Genomic DNA, 19,909 nt, shown 5'->3' on the forward strand with positions numbered 1-19,909 from the left:
ACACTGATTTGATGTCAGACCCCAGTATCAAAAAGTAGATGTGGTAGTATAGCCTATGTACACTGCATTTTGTATGCAGCAGTCCATCAGACCCTCCAGTTGATATACTCCAGTCCACAACCCATCTTTGAAATCAATTTAAAAAAAAGAATCATCTTGTTTACGGGTTTAATTCTGTGTTAGCACTAGGTTAGACCTGGTTTGGTCTTGGTTAAGGCCTTGCTGAATTTTGCTTTCCACCTGCTTTGATTCAGGGTTAGTTCTGGTTCAGACCTGGTTGGTATTCGTCTAGTCCTAGTTTTAATTCAGGTTCGGTACTGGATGGGTAATTTTGCAAAGGAATGTTGCTAAAGCATTTGGTATGTTATTTCACACAACATTTGACAACATTTTGATACAGTAGTGTCGTGTTGTGCACCTCTGGTCCTCCGAAAAATCTGGCCCCAGGGGAAATTAAGTTGAATAGCCCTGGTATAGGGGCTAAGGGCACAATGGATAACGCATGTGACTATGGATCAGAGGATTCTAGGCTCAGTGTGTAAAATAACTGGTAAGTACTAGAATGTTAGACAAGAGCTAATTTGGAGGCCCAAACAAAAACCTGGTCTTTGTCCACTGATTAAATGTCAGTGCCCTACGAAAAAGCAGCTGTGATCGTATAGTGGTAAGTACTCTGCGTTGTGGTCGCAGCAACCCTGGTTCGAATCCGGGTCACGGCATACCTAGCAAGATTTCTTTGCATTTTTCTCAATCAGTTTCATACATAAGAATATTACAGTAAATAGATAGCTTGACAGCATTCATAAATGTCCAATAATACAATATTCTCACTATGATAGAAATATGCCAGGCATTGCAGTGCTCAGTTTGAGTGTTTCTACTGATATTCATCAGTTTGTCCTTAAACTCTGGACAACTGAGCCACAAAGCTGGAGTTTTAGGGGCTAGTGGCGCAATGGATAACGCGTCTGACTACGGATCAGAAGATTCTAGTTTCGACTCCTGGCTAGCTCGCATCAAATTTTAACTTGAAAACGGTCAGTTGATCAGTGTGAAATGAATAAGTGGTAAATCCTTTAATGTTAAACCAAGGGTTCATTTGGAAGATCAAACCAGATTCTGTCTTCTATCTTCTCAATTTTTAGGCAAGTAACACTACTGTGTATCGTTTTTGTTTTTTGGTGATAGATTGGTCTTTGTACACTGATTTGATGTCAGACCCCAGTATCAAAAAGTAGATGTGGTAGTATAGCCTATGTACACTGCATTTTGTATGCAGCAGTCCATCAGACCCTCCAGTTGATGTACTCCAGTCCACAACCCATCTTTGAAATCAATTTAAAAAAAAGAATAATCTTGTTTACGGGTTTAATTCTGTGTTAGCACTAGGTTAGACCTGGTTTGGTCTTGGTTAAGGCCTTGCTGAATTTTGCTTTCCACCTGCTTTGATTCAGGGTTAGTTCTGGTTCAGACCTGGTTGGTATTCGTCTAGTCCTAGTTTTAATTCAGGTTCGGTACTGGATGGGTAATTTTGCAAAGGAATGTTGCTAAAGCATTTGGTATGTTATTTCACACAACATTTGACAACATTTTAATACAGTAGTGTCGTGTTGTGCACCTCTGGTCCTCCGAAAAATCTGGCCCCAGGGGAAATTAAGTTGAATAGCCCTGGTATAGGGGCTAAGGGCACAATGGATAACGCATGTGACTATGGATCAGAGGATTCTAGGCTCAGTGTGTAAAATAACTGGTAAGTACTAGAATGTTAGACAAGAGCTAATTTGGAGGCCCAAAAAAAAAAACTGGTCTTTGTCCACTGATTAAATGTCAGTGCCCTACGAAAAAGCAGCTGTGATCGTATAGTGGTAAGTATTCTGCGTTGTGGTCGCAGCAACCCTGGTTCGAATCCGGGTCACGGCATACCTAGCAAGATTTCTTTCCATTTTTCTCAATCAGTTTCATACATAAGAATATTACAGTAAATAGATAGCTTGACAGCATTCATAAATGTCCAATAATACAATATTCTCACTATGATAGAAATATGCCAGGCATTGCAGCGCTCAGTTTGAGTGTTTCTACTGATATTCATCAGTTTGTCCTTAAACTCTGGACAACTGAGCCACAAAGCTGGAGTTTTAGGGGCTAGTGGCGCAATGGATAACTACGGATCAGAAGATTCTAGTTTCGACTCCTGGCTAGCTCGCATCAAATTTTAACTTGAAAACGGTCAGTTGATCAGTGTGAAATAAATAAGTGGTAAATCCTTTAATGTTAAACCAAGGGTTCATTTGGAAGATCAAACCAGATTCTGTCTTCTATCTTCTCAATTTTTAGGCAAGTAACACTACTGTGTATCGTTTTTGTTTTTTGGTGATAGATTGGTCTTTGTATACTGATTTGATGTCAGACCCCAGTATCAAAAAGTAGATGTGGTAGTATAGCCTATGTACACTGCATTTTGTATGCAGCAGTCCATCAGACCCTCCAGTTGATATACTCCAGTCCACAACCCATCTTTGAAATCAATTTAAAAAAAAGAATCATCTTGTTTACGGGTTTAATTCTGTGTTAGCACTAGGTTAGACCTGGTTTGGTCTTGGTTAAGGCCTTGCTGAATTTTGCTTTCCACCTGCTTTGATTCAGGGTTAGTTCTGGTTCAGACCTGGTTGGTATTCGTCTAGTCCTAGTTTTAATTCAGGTTCGGTACTGGATGGGTAATTTTGCAAAGGAATGTTGCTAAAGCATTTGGTATGTTATTTCACACAACATTTGACAACATTTTGATACAGTAGTGTCGTGTTGTGCACCTCTGGTCCTCCGAAAAATCTGGCCCCAGGGGAAATTAAGTTGAATAGCCCTGGTATAGGGGCTAAGGGCACAATGGATAACGCATGTGACTATGGATCAGAGGATTCTAGGCTCAGTGTGTAAAATAACTGGTAAGTACTAGAATGTTAGACAAGAGCTAATTTGGAGGCCCAAACAAAAACCTGGTCTTTGTCCACTGATTAAATGTCAGTGCCCTACGAAAAAGCAGCCGTGATCGTATAGTGGTAAGTACTCTGCGTTGTGGTTGCAGCAACCCCGGTTCGAATCCGGGTCACTGCATACCTACCAAGATTTCTTTGCATTTTTCTCAATCAGTTTCATACATAAGAATATTACAGTAAATTGATAGCTTGACAGCATTCATAAATGTCCAATAATACAATATTCTCACTATAATAGAAATATGCCAGGCATTGCAGTGCTCAGTTTGAGTGTTTCTACTGATATTCATCAGTTTGTCCTTAAACTCTGGACAGCTGAGCCACAAAGCGGGAGATTTAGGGGCTAGTGGCGCAATGGATAACGCGTCTGACTACGAATTAGAAGATTCTGGGTTCGACTCTTGGCTAGCTCGCATCAAATCTTAACTTGAAAACGGTCAGTTGATCAGTGTGAAATAAATAAGTGGTAAATCCTTTAATGTTAAACCAAGGGTTCATTTGGAAGATCAAACCAGATTCTGTCTTCTATCTTCTCAATTTTTAGGCAAGTAACACTACTGTGTATCGTTTTTGTTTTTTGGTGATAGATTGGTCTTTGTATACTGATTTGATGTCAGACCCCAGTATCAAAAAGTAGATGTGGTAGTATAGCCTATGTACACTGCATTTTGTATGCAGCAGTCCATCAGACCCTCCAGTTGATATACTCCAGTCCACAACCCATCTTTGAAATCAATTTAAAAAAAAGAATCATCTTGTTTACGGGTTTAATTCTGTGTTAGCACTAGGTTAGACCTGGTTTGGTCTTGGTTAAGGCCTTGCTGAATTTTGCTTTCCACCTGCTTTGATTCAGGGTTAGTTCTGGTTTAGACCTGGTTGGTATTCGTCTAGTCCTAGTTTTAATTCAGGTTCGGTACTGGATGGGTAATTTTGCAAAGGAATGTTGCTAAAGCATTTGGTATGTTATTTCACACAATATTTGACAACATTTTGATACAGTAGTGTCGTGTTGTGCACCTCTGGTCCTCCGAAAAATCTGGCCCCAGGGGAAATTAAGTTGAATAGCCCTGGTATAGGGGCTAAGGGCACAATGGATAACGCATGTGACTATGGATCAGAGGATTCTAGGCTCAGTGTGTAAAATAACTGGTAAGTACTAGAATGTTAGACAAGAGCTAATTTGGAGGCCCAAACAAAAACCTGGTCTTTGTCCACTGATTAAATGTCAGTGCCCTACGAAAAAGCAGCCGTGATCGTATAGTGGTAAGTACTCTGCGTTGTGGTCGCAGCAACCCCGGTTCGAATCCGGGTCACGGCATACCTACCAAGATTTCTTTGCATTTTTCTCAATCAGTTTCATACATAAGAATATTACAGTAAATTGATAGCTTGACAGCATTCATAAATGTCCAATAGTACAATATTCTCACTATAATAGAAATATGCCAGGCATTGCAGTGCTCAGTTTGAGTGTTTCTACTGATATTCATCAGTTTGTCCTTAAACTCTGGACAGCTGAGCCACAAAGCTGGAGATTTAGGGGCTAGTGGCGCAATGGATAATGCGTCTGACTACGAATTAGAAGATTCTGGGTTCGACTCCTGGCTAGCTCGCATCAAATCTTAACTTGAAAACGGTCAGTTGATCAGTGTGAAATAAATAAGTGGTAAATCCTTTAATGTTGAACTATGGGTTCATTTGGAAGATCAAACCAGATTCTGTCTTCTATCTTCTCAATTTTTAAGCAAGTAAAACTACTGTGTATCGTTTTTGTTTTTTGTTGATAGATTGGTCTGTGTACACTGATTTGATGTCAGACCCCAGTATCAAAAAGTAGATGTGGTAGTATAGCCTATGTACACTGCATTTTGTATGCAGCAGTCCATCAGACCCTCCAGTTGATATACTCCAGTCCACAACCCATCTTTGAAATCAATTTAAAAAAAAGAATCATCTTGTTTACGGGTTTAATTCTGTGTTAGCACTAGGTTAGATCTGGTTTGGTCTTGGTTAAGGCCTTGCTGAATTTTGCTTTCCACCTGCTTTGATTCAGGGTTAGTTCTGGTTCAGACCTGGTTGGTATTCGTCTAGTCCTAGTTTTAATTCAGGTTCGGTACTGGATGGGTAATTTTGCAAAGGAATGTTGCTAAAGCATTTGGTATGTTATTTCACACAACATTTGACAACATTTTGATACAGTAGTGTCGTGTTGTGCACCTCTGGTCCTCCGAAAAATCTGGCCCCAGGGGAAATTAAGTTGAATAGCCCTGGTATAGGGGCTAAGGGCACAATGGATAACGCATGTGACTATGGATCAGAGGATTCTAGGCTCAGTGTGTAAAATAACTGGTAAGTACTAGAATGTTAGACAAGAGCTAATTTGGAGGCCCAAACAAAAACCTGGTCTTTGTCCACTGATTAAATGTCAGTGCTCTACAAAAAAGCAGCCGTGATCGTATAGTGGTAAGTACTCTGCGTTGTGGTCGCAGCAACCCCGGTTCGAATCCGGGTCACGGCATACCTAGCAAGATTTCTTTGCATTTTTCTCAATCAGTTTCATACATAAGAATATTACAGTAAATAGATAGCTTGACAGCATTCATAAATGTCCAAAAATACAATATTCTCACTATGATAGAAATATGCCAGGCATTGCAGTGCTCAGTTTGAGTGTTTCTACTGATATTCATCAGTTTGTCCTTAAACTCTGGACAACTGAGCCACAAAGCTGGAGTTTTAGGGGCTAGTGGCGCAATGGATAACGCGTCTGACTACGGATCAGAAGATTCTAGTTTTGACTCCTGGCTAGCTCGCATCAAATTTTAACTTGAAAACGGTCAGTTGATCAGTGTGAAATGAATAAGTGGTAAATCCTTTAATGTTAAACCAAGGGTTCATTTGGAAGATCAAACCAGATTATGTCTTCTATCTTCTCAATTTTTAGGCAAGTAACACTACTGTGTATCGTTTTTGTTTTTTGGTGATAGATTGGTCTTTGTACACTGATTTGATGTCAGACCCCAGTATCAAAAAGTAGATGTGGTAGTATAGCCTATGTACACTGCATTTTGTATGCAGCAGTCCATCAGACCCTCCAGTTGATATACTCCAGTCCACAACCCATCTTTGAAATCAATTTAAAAAAAAGAATCATCTTGTTTACGGGTTTAATTCTGTGTTAGCACTAGGTTAGACCTGGTTTGGTCTTGGTTAAGGCCTTGCTGAATTTTGCTTTCCACCTGCTTTGATTCAGGGTTAGTTCTGGTTCAGACCTGGTTGGTATTCGTCTAGTCCTAGTTTTAATTCAGGTTCGGTACTGGATGGGTAATTTTGCAAAGGAATGTTGCTAAAGCATTTGGTATGTTATTTCACACAACATTTGACAACATTTTGATACAGTAGTGTCAAGTTGTGCACCTCTGGTCCTCCGAAAAATCCGGCCTCAGGGGAAATTAATTGAAAAGCCCTGGTATAGGGGCTAAGGGCACAATGGATAACGCATGTGACTATGGATCAGAGGATTCTAGGCTCAGTGTGTAAAATAACTGGTAAGTACTAGAATGTTAGACAAGAGCTAATTTGGAGGCCCAAACAAAAACCTGGTCTTTGTCCACTGATTAAATGTCAGTGCCCTACGAAAAAGCAGCCGTGATCGTATAGTGGTAAGTACTCTGCGTTGTGGTCGCAGCAACCCCGGTTCGAATCCGGGTCACGGCATACCTAGCAAGATTTCTTTGCATTTTTCTCAATCAGTTTCATACATAAGAATATTACAGTAAATAGATAGCTTGACAGCATTCATAAATGTCCAATAATACAATATTCTCACTATGATAGAAATATGCCAGGCATTGCAGTGCTCAGTTTGAGTGTTTCTACTGATATTCATCAGTTTGTCCTTAAACTCTGGACAACTGAGCCACAAAGCTGGAGTTTTAGGGGCTAGTGGCGCAATGGATAACGCGTCTGACAACGGATCAGAAGATTCTAGTTTCGACTCCTGGCTAGCTCGCATCAAATTTTAACTTGAAAACGGTCAGTTGATCAGTGTGAAATGAATAAGTGGTAAATCCTTTAATGTTAAACCAAGGGTTCATTTTGAAGATCAAACCAGATTCTGTCTTCTATCTTCTCAATTTTTAGGCAAGTAACACTACTGTGTATCGTTTTTGTTTTTTGGTGATAGATTGGTCTTTGTACACTGATTTGATGTCAGACCCCAGTATCAAAAAGTAGATGTGGTAGTATAGCCTATGTACACTGCATTTTGTATGCAGCAGTCCATCAGACCCTCCAGTTGATGTACTCCAGTCCACAACCCATCTTTGAAATCAATTTAAAAAAAAGAATAATCTTGTTTACGGGTTTAATTCTGTGTTAGCACTAGGTTAGACCTGGTTTGGTCTTGGTTAAGGCCTTGCTGAATTTTGCTTTCCACCTGCTTTGATTCAGGGTTAGTTCTGGTTCAGACCTGGTTGGTATTCGTCTAGTCCTAGTTTTAATTCAGGTTCGGTACTGGATGGGTAATTTTGCAAAGGAATGTTGCTAAAGCATTTGGTATGTTATTTCACACAACATTTGACAACATTTTGATACAGTAGTGTCGTGTTGTGCACCTCTGGTCCTCCGAAAAATCTGGCCCCAGGGGAAATTAAGTTGAATAGCCCTGGTATAGGGGCTAAGGGCACAATGGATAACGCATGTGACTATGGATCAGAGGATTATAGGCTCAATGTGTAAAATAACTGGTAAGTACTAGAATGTTAGACAAGAGCTAATTTGGAGGCCCAAAAAAAAAAACTGGTCTTTGTCCACTGATTAAATGTCAGTGCCCTACGAAAAAGCAGCTGTGATCGTATAGTGGTAAGTATTCTGCGTTGTGGTCGCTCCCCGGTTCGAATCCGGGTCACGGCATACCTAGCAAGATTTCTTTCCATTTTTCTCAATCAGTTTCATACATAAGAATATTACAGTAAATAGATAGCTTGACAGCATTCATAAATGTCCAATAATACAATATTCTCACTATGATAGAAATATGCCAGGCATTGCAGCGCTCAGTTTGAGTGTTTCTACTGATATTCATCAGTTTGTCCTTAAACTCTGGACAACTGAGCCACAAAGCTGGAGTTTTAGGGGCTAGTGGCGCAATGGATAACTACGGATCAGAAGATTCTAGTTTCGACTCCTGGCTAGCTCGCATCAAATTTTAACTTGAAAACGGTCAGTTGATCAGTGTGAAATAAATAAGTGGTAAATCCTTTAATGTTAAACCAAGGGTTCATTTAGAAGATCAAACCATATTCTGTCTTCTATCTTCTCAATTTTTAGGCAAGTAACACTACTGTGTATCGTTTTTGTTTTTTGGTGATAGATTGGTCTTTGTATACTGATTTGATGTCAGACCCCAGTATCAAAAAGTAGATGTGGTAGTATAGCCTATGTACACTGCATTTTGTATGCAGCAGTCCATCAGACCCTCCAGTTGATATACTCCAGTCCACAACCCATCTTTGAAATCAATTTAAAAAAAAGAATCATCTTGTTTACGGGTTTAATTCTGTGTTAGCACTAGGTTAGACCTGGTTTGGTCTTGGTTAAGGCCTTGCTGAATTTTGCTTTCCACCTGCTTTGATTCAGGGTTAGTTCTGGTTCAGACCTGGTTGGTATTCGTCTAGTCCTAGTTTTAATTCAGGTTCGGTACTGGATGGGTAATTTTGCAAAGGAATGTTGCTAAAGCATTTGGTATGTTATTTCACACAACATTTGACAACATTTTGATACAGTAGTGTCGTGTTGTGCACCTCTGGTCCTCCGAAAAATCTGGCCCCAGGGGAAATTAAGTTGAATAGCCCTGGTATAGGGGCTAAGGGCACAATGGATAACGCATGTGACTATGGATCAGAGGATTCTAGGCTCAGTGTGTAAAATAACTGGTAAGTACTAGAATGTTAGACAAGAGCTAATTTGGAGGCCCAAACAAAAACCTGGTCTTTGTCCACTGATTAAATGTCAGTGCTCTACAAAAAAGCAGCCGTGATCGTATAGTGGTAAGTACTCTGCGTTGTGGTCGCAGCAACCCCGGTTCGAATCCGGGTCACGGCATACCTAGCAAGATTTCTTTGCATTTTTCTCAATCAGTTTCATACATAAGAATATTACAGTAAATAGATAGCTTGACAGCATTCATAAATGTCCAAAAATACAATATTCTCACTATGATAGAAATATGCCAGGCATTGCAGTGCTCAGTTTGAGTGTTTCTACTGATATTCATCAGTTTGTCCTTAAACTCTGGACAACTGAGCCACAAAGCTGGAGTTTTAGGGGCTAGTGGCGCAATGGATAACTACGGATCAGAAGATTCTAGTTTCGACTCCTGGCTAGCTCGCATCAAATTTTAACTTGAAAACGGTCAGTTGATCAGTGTGAAATAAATAAGTGGTAAATCCTTTAATGTTAAACCAAGGGTTCATTTGGAAGATCAAACCAGATTCTGTCTTCTATCTTCTCAATTTTTAGGCAAGTAACACTACTGTGTATCGTTTTTGTTTTTTGGTGATAGATTGGTCTTTGTACACTGATTTGATGTCAGACCCCAGTATCAAAAAGTAGATGTGGTAGTATAGCCTATGTACACTGCATTTTGTATGCAGCAGTCCATCAGACCCTCCAGTTGATATACTCCAGTCCACAACCCATCTTTGAAATCAATTTAAAAAAAAGAATCATCTTGTTTACGGGTTTAATTCTGTGTTAGCACTAGGTTAGACCTGGTTTGGTCTTGGTTAAGGCCTTGCTGAATTTTGCTTTCCACCTGCTTTGATTCAGGGTTAGTTCTGGTTCAGACCTGGTTGGTATTCGTCTAGTCCTAGTTTTAATTCAGGTTCGGTACTGGATGGGTAATTTTGCAAAGGAATGTTGCTAAAGCATTTGGTATGTTATTTCACACAACATTTGACAACATTTTGATACAGTAGTGTCGAGTTGTGCACCTCTGGTCCTCCGAAAAATCCGGCCCCAGGGGAAATTAATTGAATAGCCCTGGTATAGGGGCTAAGGGCACAATGGATAACGCATGTGACTATGGATCAGAGGATTCTAGGCTCAGTGTGTAAAATAACTGGTAAGTACTAGAATGTTAGACAAGAGCTAATTTGGAGGCCCAAACAAAAACCTGGTCTTTGTCCACTGATTAAATGTCAGTGCTCTACAAAAAAGCAGCCGTGATCGTATAGTGGTAAGTACTCTGCGTTGTGGTCGCAGCAACTCCGGTTCGAATCCGGGTCACGGCATACCTAGCAAGATTTCTTTGCATTTTTCTCAATCAGTTTCATACATAAGAATATTACAGTAAATAGATAGCTTGACAGCATTCATAAATGTCCAAAAATACAATATTCTCACTATGATAGAAATATGCCAGGCATTGCAGTGCTCAGTTTGAGTGTTTCTACTGATATTCATCAGTTTGTCCTTAAACTCTGGACAACTGAGCCACAAAGCTGGAGTTTTAGGGGCTAGTGGCGCAATGGATAACGCGTCTGACTACGGATCAGAAGATTCTAGTTTCGACTCCTGGCTAGCTCGCATCAAATTTTAACTTGAAAACGGTCAGTTGATCAGTGTGAAATGAATAAGTGGTAAATCCTTTAATGTTAAACCAAGGGTTCATTTGGAAGATCAAACCAGATTATGTCTTCTATCTTCTCAATTTTTAGGCAAGTAACACTACTGTGTATCGTTTTTGTTTTTTGGTGATAGATTGGTCTTTGTACACTGATTTGATGTCAGACCCCAGTATCAAAAAGTAGATGTGGTAGTATAGCCTATGTACACTGCATTTTGTATGCAGCAGTCCATCAGACCCTCCAGTTGATATACTCCAGTCCACAACCCATCTTTGAAATCAATTTAAAAAAAAGAATCATCTTGTTTACGGGTTTAATTCTGTGTTAGCACTAGGTTAGACCTGGTTTGGTCTTGGTTAAGGCCTTGCTGAATTTTGCTTTCCACCTGCTTTGATTCAGGGTTAGTTCTGGTTCAGACCTGGTTGGTATTCGTCTAGTCCTAGTTTTAATTCAGGTTCGGTACTGGATGGGTAATTTTGCAAAGGAATGTTGCTAAAGCATTTGGTATGTTATTTCACACAACATTTGACAACATTTTGATACAGTAGTGTCAAGTTGTGCACCTCTGGTCCTCCGAAAAATCCGGCCTCAGGGGAAATTAATTGAATAGCCCTGGTATAGGGGCTAAGGGCACAATGGATAACGCATGTGACTATGGATCAGAGGATTCTAGGCTCAGTGTGTAAAATAACTGGTAAGTACTAGAATGTTAGACAAGAGCTAATTTGGAGGCCCAAACAAAAACCTGGTCTTTGTCCACTGATTAAATGTCAGTGCCCTACGAAAAAGCAGCCGTGATCGTATAGTGGTAAGTACTCTGCGTTGTGGTCGCAGCAACCCCGGTTCGAATCCGGGTCACGGCATACCTAGCAAGATTTCTTTGCATTTTTCTCAATCAGTTTCATACATAAGAATATTACAGTAAATAGATAGCTTGACAGCATTCATAAATGTCCAATAATACAATATTCTCACTATGATAGAAATATGCCAGGCATTGCAGTGCTCAGTTTGAGTGTTTCTACTGATATTCATCAGTTTGTCCTTAAACTCTGGACAACTGAGCCACAAAGCTGGAGTTTTAGGGGCTAGTGGCGCAATGGATAACGCGTCTGACTCCGGATCAGAAGATTCTAGTTTCGACTCCTGGCTAGCTCGCATCAAATTTTAACTTGAAAACGGTCAGTTGATCAGTGTGAAATGAATAAGTGGTAAATCCTTTAATGTTAAACCAAGGGTTCATTTGGAAGATCAAACCAGATTCTGTCTTCTATCTTCTCAATTTTTAGGCAAGAAACACTACTGTGTATCGTTTTTGTTTTTTGGTGATAGATTGGTCTTTGTACACTGATTTGATGTCAGACCCCAGTATCAAAAAGTAGATGTGGTAGTATAGCCTATGTACACTGCATTTTGTATGCAGCAGTCCATCAGACCCTCCAGTTGATGTACTCCAGTCCACAACCCATCTTTGAAATCAATTTAAAAAAAAGAATAATCTTGTTTACGGGTTTAATTCTGTGTTAGCACTAGGTTAGACCTGGTTTGGTCTTGGTTAAGGCCTTGCTGAATTTTGCTTTCCACCTGCTTTGATTCAGGGTTAGTTCTGGTTCAGACCTGGTTGGTATTCGTCTAGTCCTAGTTTTAATTCAGGTTCGGTACTGGATGGGTAATTTTGCAAAGGAATGTTGCTAAAGCATTTGGTATGTTATTTCACACAACATTTGACAACATTTTGATACAGTAGTGTCGTGTTGTGCACCTCTGGTCCTCCGAAAAATCTGGCCCCAGGGGAAATTAAGTTGAATAGCCCTGGTATAGGGGCTAAGGGCACAATGGATAACGCATGTGACTATGGATCAGAGGATTATAGGCTCAATGTGTAAAATAACTGGTAAGTACTAGAATGTTAGACAAGAGCTAATTTGGAGGCCCAAAAAAAAAACTGGTCTTTGTCCACTGATTAAATGTCAGTGCCCTACGAAAAAGCAGCTGTGATCGTATAGTGGTAAGTATTCTGCGTTGTGGTCGCAGCAACCCCGGTTCGAATCCGGGTCACGGCATACCTAGCAAGATTTCTTTCCATTTTTCTCAATCAGTTTCATACATAAGAATATTACAGTAAATAGATAGCTTGACAGCATTCATAAATGTCCAATAATACAATATTCTCACTATGATAGAAATATGCCAGGCATTGCAGCGCTCAGTTTGAGTGTTTCTACTGATATTCATCAGTTTGTCCTTAAACTCTGGACAACTGAGCCACAAAGCTGGAGTTTTAGGGGCTAGTGGCGCAATGGATAACTACGGATCAGAAGATTCTAGTTTCGACTCCTGGCTAGCTCGCATCAAATTTTAACTTGAAAACGGTCAGTTGATCAGTGTGAAATAAATAAGTGGTAAATCCTTTAATGTTAAACCAAGGGTTCATTTGGAAGATCAAACCAGATTCTGTCTTCTATCTTCTCAATTTTTAGGCAAGTAACACTACTGTGTATCGTTTTTGTTTTTTGGTGATAGATTGGTCTTTGTATACTGATTTGATGTCAGACCCCAGTATCAAAAAGTAGATGTGGTAGTATAGCCTATGTACACTGCATTTTGTATGCAGCAGTCCATCAGACCCTCCAGTTGATATACTCCAGTCCACAACCCATCTTTGAAATCAATTTAAAAAAAAGAATCATCTTGTTTACGGGTTTAATTCTGTGTTAGCACTAGGTTAGACCTGGTTTGGTCTTGGTTAAGGCCTTGCTGAATTTTGCTTTCCACCTGCTTTGATTCAGGGTTAGTTCTGGTTCAGACCTGGTTGGTATTCGTCTAGTCCTAGTTTTAATTCAGGTTCGGTACTGGATGGGTAATTTTGCAAAGGAATGTTGCTAAAGCATTTGGTATGTTATTTCACACAATATTTGACAACATTTTGATACAGTAGTGTCGTGTTGTGCACCTCTGGTCCTCCGAAAAATCTGGCCCCAGGGGAAATTAAGTTGAATAGCCCTGGTATAGGGGCTAAGGGCACAATGGATAACGCATGTGACTATGGATCAGAGGATTCTAGGCTCAGTGTGTAAAATAACTGGTAAGTACTAGAATGTTAGACAAGAGCTAATTTGGAGGCCCAAACAAAAACCTGGTCTTTGTCCACTGATTAAATGTCAGTGCCCTACGAAAAAGCAGCCGTGATCGTATAGTGGTAAGTACTCTGCGTTGTGGTCGCAGCAACCCCGGTTCGAATCCGGGTCACGGCATACCTACCAAGATTTCTTTGCATTTTTCTCAATCAGTTTCATACATAAGAATATTACAGTAAATTGATAGCTTGACAGCATTCATAAATGTCCAATAGTACAATATTCTCACTATAATAGAAATATGCCAGGCATTGCAGTGCTCAGTTTGAGTGTTTCTACTGATATTCATCAGTTTGTCCTTAAACTCTGGACAGCTGAGCCACAAAGCTGGAGATTTAGGGGCTAGTGGCGCAATGGATAACGCGTCTGACTACGAATTAGAAGGTTCTGGGTTCGACTCCTGGCTAGCTCGCATCAAATCTTAACTTGAAAACGGTCAGTTGATCAGTGTGAAATAAATAAGTGGTAAATCCTTTAATGTTGAACTATGGGTTCATTTGGAAGATCAAACCAGATTCTGTCTTCTATCTTCTCAATTTTTAAGCAAGTAAAACTACTGTGTATCGTTTTTGTTTTTTGTTGATAGATTGGTCTGTGTACACTGATTTGATGTCAGACCCCAGTATCAAAAAGTAGATGTGGTAGTATAGCCTATGTACACTGCATTTTGTATGCAGCAGTCCATCAGACCCTCCAGTTGATATACTCCAGTCCACAACCCATCTTTGAAATCAATTTAAAAAAAAGAATCATCTTGTTTACGGGTTTAATTCTGTGTTAGCACTAGGTTAGATCTGGTTTGGTCTTGGTTAAGGCCTTGCTGAATTTTGCTTTCCACCTGCTTTGATTCAGGGTTAGTTCTGGTTCAGACCTGGTTGGTATTCGTCTAGTCCTAGTTTTAATTCAGGTTCGGTACTGGATGGGTAATTTTGCAAAGGAATGTTGCTAAAGCATTTGGTATGTTATTTCACACAACATTTGACAACATTTTGATACAGTAGTGTCGTGTTGTGCACCTCTGGTCCTCCGAAAAATCTGGCCCCAGGGGAAATTAAGTTGAATAGCCCTGGTATAGGGGCTAAGGGCACAATGGATAACGCATGTGACTATGGATCAGAGGATTCTAGGCTCAGTGTGTAAAATAACTGGTAAGTACTAGAATGTTAGACAAGAGCTAATTTGGAGGCCCAAACAAAAACCTGGTCTTTGTCCACTGATTAAATGTCAGTGCTCTACAAAAAAGCAGCCGTGATCGTATAGTGGTAAGTACTCTGCGTTGTGGTCGCAGCAACCCCGGTTCGAATCCGGGTCACGGCATACCTAGCAAGATTTCTTTGCATTTTTCTCAATCAGTTTCATACATAAGAATATTACAGTAAATAGATAGCTTGACAGCATTCATAAATGTCCAATAATACAATATTCTCACTATGATAGAAATATGCCAGGCATTGCAGTGCTCAGTTTGAGTGTTTCTACTGATATTCATCAGTTTGTCCTTAAACTCTGGACAACTGAGCCACAAAGCTGGAGTTTTAGGGGCTAGTGGCGCAATGGATAACTACGGATCAGAAGATTCTAGTTTCGACTCCTGGCTAGCTCGCATCAAATTTTAACTTGAAAACGGTCAGTTGATCAGTGTGAAATAAATAAGTGGTAAATCCTTTAATGTTAAACCAAGGGTTCATTTGGAAGATCAAACCAGATTCTGTCTTCTATCTTCTCAATTTTTAGGCAAGTAACACTACTGTGTATCGTTTTTGTTTTTTGGTGATAGATTGGTCTTTGTACACTGATTTGATGTCAGACCCCAGTATCAAAAAGTAGATGTGGTAGTATAGCCTATGTACACTGCATTTTGTATGCAGCAGTCCATCAGACCCTCCAGTTGATATACTCCAGTCCACAACCCATCTTTGAAATCAATTTAAAAAAAAGAATCATCTTGTTTACGGGTTTAATTCTGTGTTAGCACTAGGTTAGACCTGGTTTGGTCTTGGTTAAGGCCTTGCTGAATTTTGCTTTCCACCTGCTTTGATTCAGGGTTAGTTCTGGTTCAGACCTGGTTGGTATTCGTCTAGTCCTAGTTTTAATTCAGGTTCGGTACTGGATGGGTAATTTTGCAAAGGAATGTTGCTAAAGCATTTGGTATGTTATTTCACACAACATTTGACAACATTTTGATACAGTAGTGTCGAGTTGTGCACCTCTGGTCCTCCGAAAAATCCGGCCCCAGGGGAAATTAATTGAATAGCCCTGGTATAGGGGCTAAGGGCACAATGGATAACGCATGTGACTATGGATCAGAGGATTCTAGGCTCAGTGTGTAAAATAACTGGTAAGTACTAGAATGTTAGACAAGAGCTAATTTGGAGGCCCAAACAAAAACCTGGTCTTTGTCCACTGATTAAATGTCAGTGCCCTACGAAAAAGCAGCCGTGATCGTATAGTGGTAAGTACTCTGCGTTGTGGTCGCAGCAACCCCGGTTCGAATCCGGGTCACGGCATACCTAGCAAGATTTCTTTGCATTTTTCTCAATCAGTTTCATACATAAGAATATTACAGTAAATAGATAGCTTGACAGCATTCATAAATGTCCAATAATACAATATTCTCACTATGATAGAAATATGCCAGGCATTGCAGTGCTCAGTTTGAGTGTTTCTACTGATATTCATCAGTTTGTCCTTAAACTCTGGACAACTGAGCCACAAAGCTGGAGTTTTAGGGGCTAGTGGCGCAATGGATAACGCGTCTGACTACGGATCAGAAGATTCTAGTTTCGACTCCTGGCTAGCTCGCATCAAATCTTAACTTGAAAACGGTCAGTTGATCAGTGTGAAATAAATAAGTGGTAAATCCTTTAATGTTGAACTATGGGTTCATTTGGAAGATCAAACCAGATTCTGTCTTCTATCTTCTCAATTTTTAAGCAAGTAAAACTACTGTGTATCGTTTTTGTTTTTTGTTGATAGATTGGTCTGTGTACACTGATTTGATGTCAGACCCCAGTATCAAAAAGTAGATGTGGTAGTATAGCCTATGTACACTGCATTTTGTATGCAGCAGTCCATCAGACCCTCCAGTTGATATACTCCAGTCCACAACCCATCTTTGAAATCAATTTAAAAAAAAGAATCATCTTGTTTACGGGTTTAATTCTGTGTTAGCACTAGGTTAGATCTGGTTTGGTCTTGGTTAAGGCCTTGCTGAATTTTGCTTTCCACCTGCTTTGATTCAGGGTTAGTTCTGGTTCAGACCTGGTTGGTATTCGTCTAGTCCTAGTTTTAATTCAGGTTCGGTACTGGATGGGTAATTTTGCAAAGGAATGTTGCTAAAGCATTTGGTATGTTATTTCACACAACATTTGACAACATTTTGATACAGTAGTGTCGTGTTGTGCACCTCTGGTCCTCCGAAAAATCTGGCCCCAGGGGAAATTAAGTTGAATAGCCCTGGTATAGGGGCTAAGGGCACAATGGATAACGCATGTGACTATGGATCAGAGGATTCTAGGCTCAGTGTGTAAAATAACTGGTAAGTACTAGAATGTTAGACAAGAGCTAATTTGGAGGCCCAAACAAAAACCTGGTCTTTGTCCACTGATTAAATGTCAGTGCCCTATGAAAAAGCAGCCGTGATCGTATAGTGGTAAGTACCCTACGTTGTGGTCGCAGCAACCCCGGTTCGAATCCGGGTCACGGCATACCTACCAAGATTTCTTTGCATTTTTCTCAATCAGTTTCATACATAAGAATATTACAGTAAATTGATAGCTTGACAGCATTCATAAATGTCCAATAGTACAATATTCTCACTATAATAGAAATATGCCAGGCATTGCAGTGCTCAGTTTGAGTGTTTCTACTGATATTCATCAGTTTGTCCTTAAACTCTGGACAGCTGAGCCACAAAGCTGGAGATTTAGGGGCTAGTGGCGCAATGGATAACGCGTCTGACTACGAATTAGAAGATTCTGGGTTCGACTCCTGGCTAGCTCGCATCAAATCTTAACTTGAAAACGGTCAGTTGATCAGTGTGAAATAAATAAGTGGTAAATCCTTTAATGTTGAACTATGGGTTCATTTGGAAGATCAAACCAGATTCTGTCTTCTATCTTCTCAATTTTTAAGCAAGTAAAACTACTGTGTATCGTTTTTGTTTTTTGTTGATAGATTGGTCTGTGTACACTGATTTGATGTCAGACCCCAGTATCAAAAAGTAGATGTGGTAGTATAGCCTATGTACACTGCATTTTGTATGCAGCAGTCCATCAGACCCTCCAGTTGATATACTCCAGTCCACAACCCATCTTTGAAATCAATTTAAAAAAAAGAATCATCTTGTTTACGGGTTTAATTCTGTGTTAGCACTAGGTTAGATCTGGTTTGGTCTTGGTTAAGGCCTTGCTGAATTTTGCTTTCCACCTGCTTTGATTCAGGGTTAGTTCTGGTTCAGACCTGGTTGGTATTCGTCTAGTCCTAGTTTTAATTCAGGTTCGGTACTGGATGGGTAATTTTGCAAAGGAATGTTGCTAAAGCATTTGGTATGTTATTTCACACAACATTTGACAACATTTTGATACAGTAGTGTCGTGTTGTGCACCTCTGGTCCTCCGAAAAATCTGGCCCCAGGGGAAATTAAGTTGAATAGCCCTGGTATAGGGGCTAAGGGCACAATGGATAACGCATGTGACTATGGATCAGAGGATTCTAGGCTCAGTGTGTAAAATAACTGGTAAGTACTAGAATGTTAGACAAGAGCTAATTTGGAGGCCCAAACAAAAACCTGGTCTTTGTCCACTGATTAAATGTCAGTGCTCTACAAAAAAGCAGCCGTGATCGTATAGTGGTAAGTACTCTGCGTTGTGGTCGCAGCAACCCCGGTTCGAATCCGGGTCACGGCATACCTAGCAAGATTTCTTTGCATTTTTCTCAATCAGTTTCATACATAAGAATATTACAGTAAATAGATAGCTTGACAGCATTCATAAATGTCCAAAAATACAATATTCTCACTATGATAGAAATATGCCAGGCATTGCAGTGCTCAGTTTGAGTGTTTCTACTGATATTCATCAGTTTGTCCTTAAACTCTGGACAACTGAGCCACAAAGCTGGAGTTTTAGGGGCTAGTGGCGCAATGGATAACTACGGATCAGAAGATTCTAGTTTCGACTCCTGGCTAGCTCGCATCAAATTTTAACTTGAAAACGGTCAGTTGATCAGTGTGAAATAAATAAGTGGTAAATCCTTTAATGTTAAACCAAGGGTTCATTTGGAAGATCAAACCAGATTCTGTCTTCTATCTTCTCAATTTTTAGGCAAGTAACACTACTGTGTATCGTTTTTGTTTTTTGGTGATAGATTGGTCTTTGTACACTGATTTGATGTCAGACCCCAGTATCAAAAAGTAGATGTGGTAGTATAGCCTATGTACACTGCATTTTGTATGCAGCAGTCCATCAGACCCTCCAGTTGATATACTCCAGTCCACAACCCATCTTTGAAATCAATTTAAAAAAAAGAATCATCTTGTTTACGGGTTTAATTCTGTGTTAGCACTAGGTTAGACCTGGTTTGGTCTTGGTTAAGGCCTTGCTGAATTTTGCTTTCCACCTGCTTTGATTCAGGGTTAGTTCTGGTTCAGACCTGGTTGGTATTCGTCTAGTCCTAGTTTTAATTCAGGTTCGGTACTGGATGGGTAATTTTGCAAAGGAATGTTGCTAAAGCATTTGGTATGTTATTTCACACAACATTTGACAACATTTTGATACAGTAGTGTCGTGTTGTGCACCTCTGGTCCTCCGAAAAATCCGGCCCCAGGGGAAATTAATTGAATAGCCCTGGTATAGGGGCTATGGGCACAATGGATAACGCATGTGACTATGGATCAGAGGATTCTAGGCTCAGTGTGTAAAATAACTGGTAAGTACTAGAATGTTAGACAAGAGCTAATTTGGAGGCCCAAACAAAAACCTGGTCTTTGTCCACTGATTAAATGTCAGTGCCCTACGAAAAAGCAGCCGTGATCGTATAGTGGTAAGTACTCTGCGTTGTGGTCGCAGCAACCCCGGTTCGAATCCGGGTCACGGCATACCTAGCAAGATTTCTTTGCATTTTTCTCAATCAGTTTCATACATAAGAA

The 19,909-nt window shown here is 40.0% G+C and overlaps 13 non-coding genes across 13 annotated transcripts; all 13 read left to right on the forward strand.

Annotated features, from left to right (window-relative positions):
• The first annotated feature begins 647 nt into the window (after window positions 1–647).
• On the forward strand, window positions 648–719 carry trnah-gug (transfer RNA histidin (anticodon GUG)). Its single transcript has one exon. It is a non-coding gene; the product is annotated as a tRNA-His (tRNA).
• A 3,520-nt stretch (window positions 720–4,239) lies between these two features.
• On the forward strand, window positions 4,240–4,311 carry trnah-gug (transfer RNA histidin (anticodon GUG)). The gene has a single exon. It is a non-coding gene; the product is annotated as a tRNA-His (tRNA).
• A 1,128-nt stretch (window positions 4,312–5,439) lies between these two features.
• trnah-gug (transfer RNA histidin (anticodon GUG)) lies at window positions 5,440–5,511 on the forward strand. The gene has a single exon. It is a non-coding gene; the product is annotated as a tRNA-His (tRNA).
• Window positions 5,512–6,638: 1,127 nt separating this feature from the next.
• Window positions 6,639–6,710, forward strand: trnah-gug (transfer RNA histidin (anticodon GUG)). The gene has a single exon. It is a non-coding gene; the product is annotated as a tRNA-His (tRNA).
• A 2,316-nt stretch (window positions 6,711–9,026) lies between these two features.
• On the forward strand, window positions 9,027–9,098 carry trnah-gug (transfer RNA histidin (anticodon GUG)). The gene has a single exon. It is a non-coding gene; the product is annotated as a tRNA-His (tRNA).
• A 2,317-nt stretch (window positions 9,099–11,415) lies between these two features.
• On the forward strand, window positions 11,416–11,487 carry trnah-gug (transfer RNA histidin (anticodon GUG)). Its single transcript has one exon. It is a non-coding gene; the product is annotated as a tRNA-His (tRNA).
• A 2,319-nt stretch (window positions 11,488–13,806) lies between these two features.
• On the forward strand, window positions 13,807–13,878 carry trnah-gug (transfer RNA histidin (anticodon GUG)). The gene has a single exon. It is a non-coding gene; the product is annotated as a tRNA-His (tRNA).
• A 222-nt stretch (window positions 13,879–14,100) lies between these two features.
• trnar-acg (transfer RNA arginine (anticodon ACG)) lies at window positions 14,101–14,173 on the forward strand. Its single transcript has one exon. It is a non-coding gene; the product is annotated as a tRNA-Arg (tRNA).
• An 833-nt stretch (window positions 14,174–15,006) lies between these two features.
• trnah-gug (transfer RNA histidin (anticodon GUG)) lies at window positions 15,007–15,078 on the forward strand. The gene has a single exon. It is a non-coding gene; the product is annotated as a tRNA-His (tRNA).
• A 1,118-nt stretch (window positions 15,079–16,196) lies between these two features.
• On the forward strand, window positions 16,197–16,268 carry trnah-gug (transfer RNA histidin (anticodon GUG)). The gene has a single exon. It is a non-coding gene; the product is annotated as a tRNA-His (tRNA).
• A 1,422-nt stretch (window positions 16,269–17,690) lies between these two features.
• On the forward strand, window positions 17,691–17,763 carry trnar-acg (transfer RNA arginine (anticodon ACG)). The gene has a single exon. It is a non-coding gene; the product is annotated as a tRNA-Arg (tRNA).
• An 833-nt stretch (window positions 17,764–18,596) lies between these two features.
• trnah-gug (transfer RNA histidin (anticodon GUG)) lies at window positions 18,597–18,668 on the forward strand. Its single transcript has one exon. It is a non-coding gene; the product is annotated as a tRNA-His (tRNA).
• A 1,118-nt stretch (window positions 18,669–19,786) lies between these two features.
• Window positions 19,787–19,858, forward strand: trnah-gug (transfer RNA histidin (anticodon GUG)). The gene has a single exon. It is a non-coding gene; the product is annotated as a tRNA-His (tRNA).
• Window positions 19,859–19,909: the final 51 nt, after the last annotated feature.

The sequence above is a fragment of the Eucyclogobius newberryi genome, unplaced genomic scaffold, assembly GCF_026437365.1.
Source record: "Eucyclogobius newberryi isolate DKJ021-1_F unplaced genomic scaffold, fEucNew1.0.hap1 SCAF_10, whole genome shotgun sequence".
NCBI lineage: Eukaryota > Metazoa > Chordata > Actinopteri > Gobiiformes > Gobiidae > Eucyclogobius > Eucyclogobius newberryi.